This window comes from Chaetodon trifascialis, chromosome 2 (assembly GCF_039877785.1).
Source record: "Chaetodon trifascialis isolate fChaTrf1 chromosome 2, fChaTrf1.hap1, whole genome shotgun sequence".
Lineage (NCBI taxonomy): Eukaryota > Metazoa > Chordata > Actinopteri > Chaetodontiformes > Chaetodontidae > Chaetodon > Chaetodon trifascialis.
In genome coordinates this window covers 8406479-8415719 of record NC_092057.1, presented here as the reverse complement: position 1 = coordinate 8415719, position 9241 = coordinate 8406479, and positions in this window count along the sequence as shown.

Genomic DNA, 9241 nt, shown 5'->3' with positions numbered 1-9241 from the left:
AAAGGACTTTTTCAGCTAGATGGCATTTAAACTTGCATGAATCGTCGTAGCCGAAAGCAGAAAAACATATCACAAACCCTTATTTCCTGAGGCTTTTAAGAGTCAATGATGCCGTTGGCTCAGCAAGGTCCAGTCTTCCCATATGAAGCTAATTTCTCCAGACACACCATCGTTCGAGCCGGCGGTGTGGCTGCGACTACAAACAGACAAACACAATGGAAATGAAGCATTTCGTTTCAAAACTAATTTTAACCACTTGATGAAAAACAAAATTTTAAAAAAGAAAACTAACTAAAACCTGCAAAGCTCCAGTCTGCAAATGTGACTTCAAGTTCCTCCAGCGGACGTCCAGCAACGACAAATCAAGCAAATTTTTTCTGTTCTGTTGCAAACAAGTTTTTTGTCTTTTTCAGTTGGTGTGTCTGAAGTTTGATGGATTTCCTTATCGAGGCTTGAATGTTGGTGTGTGTCATGTAAATCTTTATGTTGTGTGGACGTGAGCTACTTGCTAAGTTTTGGTCTGACAGAAGAATGTGAGGCAGGAGTTGGCGTCCCGTCAGAGTTTAATCAGCAGCTGGTTTGGATTCTTCTGAGACTCAAACACATGGACCTGAAAAACCTGAAAGAGTCTGAACTAAGAACACAGAGCAGCTGTTCTACCAACAGTCTTTGGTGGGAAATGATGTACAATCCACAGTCATTACAGTCTAATGAGCCAAAACAGATGTGTAGTTGAAGTAAGTTGGTGAAGCTGGTAGTCCGGGTCTTGGTGTAATCCGGATTAGTCTGGAGGTCTCGGTCTCTGTGATTCGTCCTCTGGCTTCGCTCTGTTTTGTTGTTCCTGGATTTTAGTTCGTTGCGGGGGCAAAGATCCAACACACAGGTCTTCCTTGTCTTTGTCTTCCATATCTAATGAACAGATCCTCTCCGTTAAGGACTCAAGTGAAGTGGGGCATCCGGCTGCAGGTTCTGGAAGAGACGGAACATCGAGTTTTAGAGTAAAGTTTGTCTTTTCTTTCTTCACGTTTACTGAACAGAGAAAGAAAGCAAGAACATCCAAACAGACAAAAGAAAGAGACTCTTTGGGAAATGATGATGATCACAAGCTGAACACAAAACCCCATTAAAACCAGCAACCTTCCTATAAAGGACGCTGCTGCTGCCTAAACCTGGAGCCTGGAGGTCGAAGGTGGTGTGAGGTCACCTGTCGAGAACTGGAAGAATTGGTTAAAGTTTGTCCTGCTTCACGCTTCAAGTCAGCGTCAGACTCTTTAAAAGTTCAATCACCATCTTTCCAGTGATCAGTGTTGAGCATGAAAGAGCTCGTCCATCAAATGTGTTCAACACACACGTCAGTTTGCAACAAATGAACGTGATCATGAGCATTGTTAACACCTGTGAGAGTTAACGAGGCTAAAAGTCTGCAACGAATTTGAAAGGACACGCTGTTTTGAATCATCCGACCAGAAGCTTCTTGGGAAACTTGTGCTGTTTTCAGCTTTGTGATGATGCATTTTCAGCTGATCCAAGAGGCTTTTTAAAGAGTTTATTGAGCTGAAGAAGAGAAGAATTTTCTCCAGACATGAAGGAAGTTAGAGGGTTAAACAGTGTCTGGAGGCTGCTGAATTAAATCTTGATGAAATTTGATTGATTGATTGATTGATTGATTGATTGATTGATTGATTGATTGATTGATTGATTGATTGATTGATTGATTGATTGATCGATCGATCGTTGGCAGTGAGTCGGCTGACAAACTGAAGCCTGATCACTTTTATTTTGACCCGTTCAGCTCTGGAATCAGTGTGATGAAGGAGGACTGAGCAGCAGTCTGTCGTCAACAACACAAACTGAACAAAACCTCGTCTGTCAACCTGAAGTCCTGCTCACGTCACCCACGGCAGCCTGAGCTGGTTAGCCAGTGATGATTGATCTAGTTTCTGATCATTATGTGATTTTGAGCTTCAGTCCTCTTCAGTGTGTCTCACGTTAAAGATATTTTGTGTTTTGTGATCAGATGTTTCTGCTGCGTTAACTTTCCATCTTCCTGCTTTCTAACCAGCCACTGTGATTTTGGTGGTGTGGGGTTCAGCGTTCCTGCATGCAACATAAGCCATATTTACCGCTTACGTGGCCTTTGCTACTTTTGTGCGCTTCATCCTTTTCCTCCTCATGAGGGTCACCTGAGGCCTCTTCAACCCTGCGATCAGCAGCAGTAACCTGGGCCGCGACTTGGTGAGCCAGCTTCTCAGTAGCGTCCCCTTGGGAAACCTGCAGGAACGACAGCAACAGCAGCCAGTTAAAACCAGGACGGACCAAGACCTTTAAAGACCATCTGCTTGTTAGTCAGTTATTATTTGTCTGTTATGAAGGTGACACAAAGCCTTTGTAGACACCAGTCCGACATACCAGGTGATGTTACAACGTTCCAGCAGAACACAGATGTAAACTCAAACCTTTAGAAAAACCCTTCAAACCACACTGACGGCTCGAAGGGCCATAAAACTGGACAGTCCACCATTTTGGTTCACACTGAACTATCTCAACGACTGCTGGATGGATTGTCATGAAATGTGGTTCAGATGTTTGTGATGATCGTCCGACTAGTCATGCAGCGCCAACATCAGGTTGACATGTTAATGTGTCCAAATACCTGTAGAGCTAATGACATGCCTGCCAGCCTCAGCTGTACTTTATCTTTAGAGCTAATAAGCTAATGCTAGCATGCTAAACTGCGCTGATGAACACAGTAAGAGTCGCATTATAGAGCTGAACTGACAGAACTGAACTTCTTCTTCTACTGTACAGCTGATGCTACACTGACTGAAGGCTTAAATTGCATTTGTTCACTGTCTCACATTCGTTAATTAAACTCAAGCAAACTGATCATCTTCTCTGTGGTTCTGTCGATCACAGCTCAGTGATTTTCACAACAGACGGAAAAGACTGGAAACCAGTGGTGAACTGGTCAGCAGTAAGTCTGCAGTCCATGAACTTTACAGAAACAGATTCTTCAGTAACTGTTCACCTGATCTGTGATCTGACCATGAACACCTGCTGGATGTGGCCTCAGTGACAACTTCCTGTCCCACAGCCTCACGAGACAATAATATGAGAATATCATGACACACTGGGACGTCAGCACGGAAGCCTTATTCATTCATATCAGCATTTCATTTTCTGACCTGATCTGACAACAAACCTTCAGGTGATACAAACTTGATTTGGACCAGAAGACAAAGGTGAGGTCAGTTTATGACCCAAACTGTAACTCAGAGGTTACTTTAACAAGTACAATACTGTCAGAAAAACAGAGAAAACTACACAAATCTGACAGTTATTTCACCCATTAACACCAGAAAGACGCCACCAAAACATCCTCAACCACGAGGTGACATCATCAAAACATCCAAAACCAAAACACACCCAGTGTCACTTAAGTCAGGAGAAGCCTAAACCTCGAAGACCTGGAACCATCAGAATTAGTCTGTTAGTCTATAAAAAGGTTTTAAAGAGTCGTGAAAAATGTCCCAATGAGCTGGTTTTGTTCAACCAACAATCAAAAACACATCATTCATAGATGAAGCTGAGCAGAAAAGCCTCACATGACAACGAATACCTTCGAATATTCCTCTTTGAAACCATATATTCATAAAATAAAGTATCAGAACAACAGCAGAAAATGCAGATTTTTGCTTCCTCTCTTCACTTTGTGCATGTGACCTTTTGTCGATGTCACTACCGTTATGATCTTTGAACTTTTAATCCGACGCCTTCTGGCCAATCACGTCCACAGCTCAGTGAGAGCAAGGACCTCAGAGCAAACTCAGTTCTGAACTCTCAGTTCTGCTGCAGCACTGACTTCCCCTCGCTCCATAAAGCCTGGATTAGAAAGCAGGACAGTACCTCAACAGTAACACTCCTCACCGAAGCACCATAGCAAACGTTTTTAGCCTTTCAGACGCTGCCTCGCATCCATGACAAACAGCTACACTCTGCAACTCGGCGGTAGCTGCGACCTTTGTGTCTTTATACGAGTTGTGACCTGCTGAGCGCAATGGAAAAACGGGAAAACCTCTCAATTGTTTGGACTTTGTGCTGTTCGAGCACACTGAAACCAGCCAGAGAGAAATCTAGCAACGTGTAGACGTGGAAGGGCCTTGCTGACGCCATTGTTGTGGCCCGTGGGGCTCGATGTTAAATGTACCGAGGGTAACATTGTTTGTGTGGCTGACCCTGCTCCCCCCTCCCTGCAGCCCCTTTCATCCTCCTCATGTGATGAACTCCACGTTAGCTTTGTCTACTCCTCGCTGCTCCTGCAGCTCTCAGATGCATCTTGACATATTGGTTTCTTCTCTTCCATGTGAGGACAGCAGCCATCTTTAAGTTCTCTTCAGTTTCTTTCCTTCACACATTTTTCTCCTCATGTTTTGTCCTGATTAGTTTCCCGTTGTCTCATCTTCTGATTTTGTCATATTTTTTGTTCTGCATTTTTAGTCTTTTTCTTGCAGTATCCTGGTCCTTCTGTTTCCTCCATTCCTTGGTAGTTTTCTCCTCTTCTTCCTTTTCTTTGCTGGTCCATCTAATCAAAGCGGTTTCACTAACTTACCTTCTTGCAGCTCTTTGAGTAAAGATCCTTGTTATAAATCACACCATCCTGCTTTAGCAGCTTTTCTTTCCTCTTGTCATCCAAGCTGCTTTTCCCTACACAAGCCTCCTCCTCCACCTCCTCCTCCTCCTCCTCCTCCTCCTCCTCCTCAACAGCAGACATCTTTGTGTTTTCTGTTACTGACCGGTCGCCGACGTCCTTAGAGTCAGAGGAAGCAGGTAGCTTTGACATTGTCCTCGTCCGTCCGCCCTGCAGCAGCTAGCGAGAGGAGCTCACTCTTAATATCTGAGTCACCTAACAAAAAAGCTGGCAGATCATCAGCAGCAACGTCACAAACACTCCCTTCTGCATGAAAAGAACCATTCATCCCAAAACTTAGTAATCCAGGAGAGAACTTTATTTTCACAGACACTCACGTCAGAGAATAGAGGTACTACTAAGTTGTTTTTCAGTGCAGCAGAGCAAACTTTAAAAAGCAGATCAAGAACCGACACCGACAAACCAGAACACTTGCCTTAAATTCATCAAGAGTCCAAGTTCTGAAATATATAGTACATAGTTTAAAAATGGAACGAGGAGTTCCGGTCAATGCTATCCAAGCCCCCCATCACCTCCACTCTTCACCTCCGCACACAACTTAGCAGTACTCTACCTCCCCTCGCTACCTCTGCACAAGGAACACAACAGAAAGCAGTCCTTACCAATTGACCCCACACATTTGTTAGGTTATGCCCCCGGCGTCCCTGCAGAGACACATATATGATCCCCGCTGCAGTTTTTTCCTCTCGCACTAGAAGGTTCAGCCAGGACGCAAAAACAAATCTGCTAAATAATAGGAGGCCATGAACTGGCCGGGTGGGGCCTTTAAAAAGGAGGGTCCACTCAGCACTTCTGACTGCAAACGGCAACGGGTGATCCCAGGACACGCAGCCAATCGGGGGCAGACTTCACCTGTTGCCATGACGCCCAGCACCAACCGGTATAAAAAGGTGGTGGTGGGTTTTGGAAAGTGAAGGAAGAGGTTTGTCCAACTGTCGCTGAGCCTGCAGAGCTGCTGCGCGTTCAACACCAAAACATCCAGCAGCAGCCAAAGTTCAGGCACATCCTGTCATCCAATGACTGTTTATTATCTTCTACATTAACAATGAAGACATCAGAACCATGAAAGGTCACGATCACCCACATGTGTTTGATGTTTTAGACCCAGCCAGCGTTCGCTCTGCTCACAGCTGAGCTTTGTCAGAAGTTCATTTCCTTCAGACCATCAGTTGAGACCACTGTGTTCTTCAACTGGACAATGATCCAGAACACACCTCCAGGCTCTGTGAGGGACCTGGTCTCCACAGTCACCTGACCTGAACCTAGCTGAGGTGGTCTGAGATGAGCTGAGGCTCAGAGTGAAGGAAAAGATATGATGACGGCAGCAAAGAGCAAAGCTGCATCAAAGCAAACAGCGACAACTGTGAAGAGTCTCAACTGTCAGACGTGTTTTCTTTTGTTCAACACTTCGATTTCTTCATAATTCCATGTGTTCTTTCATGGTTTCGATGTCGTGCCTTCACACCGTGAGGCACGGGTCAAGCTCATGTCCACTTCTTGTATTTTAACTGCATCAACATGAACACTGGCATCACAGCACTGAAATCCACAGAGAATTAACAAAACATACAAAAGTACCCATTTCTATCATAAACGATGGAAAAACATGGCTGCTATAACCTCACTTGTCAAAGTGTTTGCGCTTGTCGGGTCAGGAATGAACTAAAATCTGAAGGGCCATGTTGGCTGGTGTAGGTGGGTGTGGCCTCTGAACAAACCTGACCAGGTGTTCCCTCCTGAACATTCACAGAGGAGGAGAAGGAACAAATGGAGGAGCTTTGAACGTGCAGTCACTGAAAAGCTTTGTGATGACGAGGTGAAGGTGTCTGTTAAACAGAATGAAATCAGCTGACGCGTCCTGTTGAGAGCAAAAGGGCTTGAACTCAAACATATTTATCATGAGGATTTCATTTTATTCTTCTTAGTGGTGAATATCTTTTAGTATTTTCCGTCCAAATATAAATTGATTTCAACACAACACGTGTGTGTCCGTCTCGGGGAGATTTGAGAAGTGAATTGAAAGCTGTTGATCATAATCAGGTTTATTTGACCAGAAGGTTTGAAGCATTTGTCTAAACATGCCATTGCTGCCTCAGCATGTCTAACAGCTTCTCTTCGTCCAGATCTGTGAAGTTCTGCAGGTGTTTTTTTCAGGACACGCCAGGACTTCTCTGGAAAGTCTTGTGATATTTTTAAGATCTTTCCTCATACTGACTGTGGAGGAGAAGAATCCTCAAAGGAACGGCTCTGCATGAAGAATAATACCATGATGCATCATCACAGATATATCCTGGACTTGTTTAAGACGTTTGACAGGTGGATGAGCATCTGAGGAGATCCAGAGCTGCACCACAGAGGTCTGAGCGGTAAAAGCCTCCGGAGCCAATTCAGAGACAGAGGGACTATAGTAATCCGTCAAAGTGGATGGATTTCAGGTTTCCTCTCACATGCAGCTCTCCATCATCCCTCGTTCACACCAGACCTCCACAGGAAGCCTCAGCCTCCACCTGTAATTCATGTTTCAGCCACAAGGCGGCTCGACTTTCACCTCAACGTCATGAACTGTGGTTCAAAGATAGTTCAGGTTTAGAAAAACATTGTATTCAGAGTCAAGAGACTCACCATGGACCATTTAAAGGACAAGGATGAAGACAGCTGCAGCAGATTTGTCCTCAGAGACATCCTCTTCATCATTCCTCACTTTCTTCTCTCAATCATGCTGCCTACATTACCCATAATGCAACACCACCAAGAGTTCAGTAAGAGATTGGTGTGTGTTACGCTGACGTAGCCTGAAGCTACAGCTGATGAGCAGCAGCTACAGGGGTCAGGTGAGCTCACACCCAACACCTGGAAACACCCTGACACACCTGGGCAGACCTGGAGAAGTTTTTCTTCCTGTCCCGGCTCCAGCTGTCTGTCAGTTTCTGAACTTGGCAGCTTTTATTCATTTCAGCTCTACGTCACCTGCAAACGGCCTGAAACCGTGAAACAAATAATCTTAATGAGGTTTATCAGAACATGTGATCAGCTGAGTTCTTCATACTCACCAGCGTAGAGGCTGACATCAGGAAACACCTGAAGGCTGCTGACGATGAAGATTTAAGGTCCTTTATGGAAACGCTGTAACAGCACTGCAGTCAAAACGTTACTGAAGTTTAAGGCTCATGTAGTTTAAGAATCAGCAGTAGAGGTACACAACTATTTTCAAAAAATGTATCAAAAGTACTCAATAAGACCCCGTCAGTGTTGTATTATTACACATCACATGTTATTCCTCCTCTTATTAAAGATGTGTTACACTGTTTGGTAGTTCATCTTTATCGATGCACCAAATGATGAAATTAATGTTTGGTTTAGTAACATCTGTGAAGGAACGGCCACAGCAAAAAGTACAAAAGTCTACAGCTGCAACTTATTTATCAACTATTAATCATCAAGTATTCTGATAATTGATTAATTAGATTCTGATCAGTTCTGATTTCAGCTTCTGTAAATGTGAATATTGTCCTTCCCCCCTCTGACAGTAAACTAAACGTCTTTGGGTTGAAGACAAAACGAAGATGTGTTTGAAAAGACGTCAACCTTCAGCAGGAAAAACCATCAGAACTGGAGTTTGTTGTTGTTTGTATTTGTACTCATGTTTAATGTTCGAGTGGATGTTGAGCTGTTTCAGAGGATAAAACCTGACTGCTGTCTGCTCTGTAGGGGGTGCTGTGGTGTCAGGAGAGTGCAGAGAGCTGCAGAGGAGGAGGAGGAAGAGGATGAGGAGGAGGAGGCTGTGCAGGCATGTTTAGTCTCAGATTCAGAGGATCGCCCTGCTGTTTGTTCACTGCTGCAGAGATCAACCTGGAGGAAGACAGGAGGGGGGAGGACGGCTGGCACTGCAATGCAGAACATCAAATGAGGAGGAGGAGGAGGGAGGAGGGAGAAGGAGAAGGAGGAGGGAGGAGGGAGGAGGGAGGGAGCCGCCGGCTCTGCAGAAAGCAGGTTTTTTCAGGGGGGGGTTGTGGGATTCCCTGTTGGTTTGGAAAAGGTCCAGAAGGAGAAGCGGCGACACGAGTTGAACAGACTGAAAACAGATTAACTGAATTTAATCTGGATTTGATAAAAAACATTTGTGGATTTATTCATTTCAGGATTTTTCCTTTTTAGAGAAAACTGACAAATCAGATAAATCAGACTAAAACCAAACTAAGGCAGAAACACAGACCAGAGACGGCAACCAGGTCCTGACCTGAACCTTCAGCTGGTCCTTCTGTGTGTGTGTGTGTGTGTGTGTGTGTGTGTGTGTGTGTGTGTGTGTGTGTGTGTGTGTGTGTGTGTGACAGAAACAACAAGAAAAAAAAACACAATGACATGATCCTGATGAGAGAAAATCCTGTTTGATTCATCATTAAAATCATCAATCCTCACTGAACCATGACCACACCCAGTGCTGCTTTCTGATTGGTTGGCAGGTGGTCAAATAAAAACAGCCAAACCAATAAGAGGGTACGAGGCTGCTCACTTTCAGGCTCATGATGTTGTTTC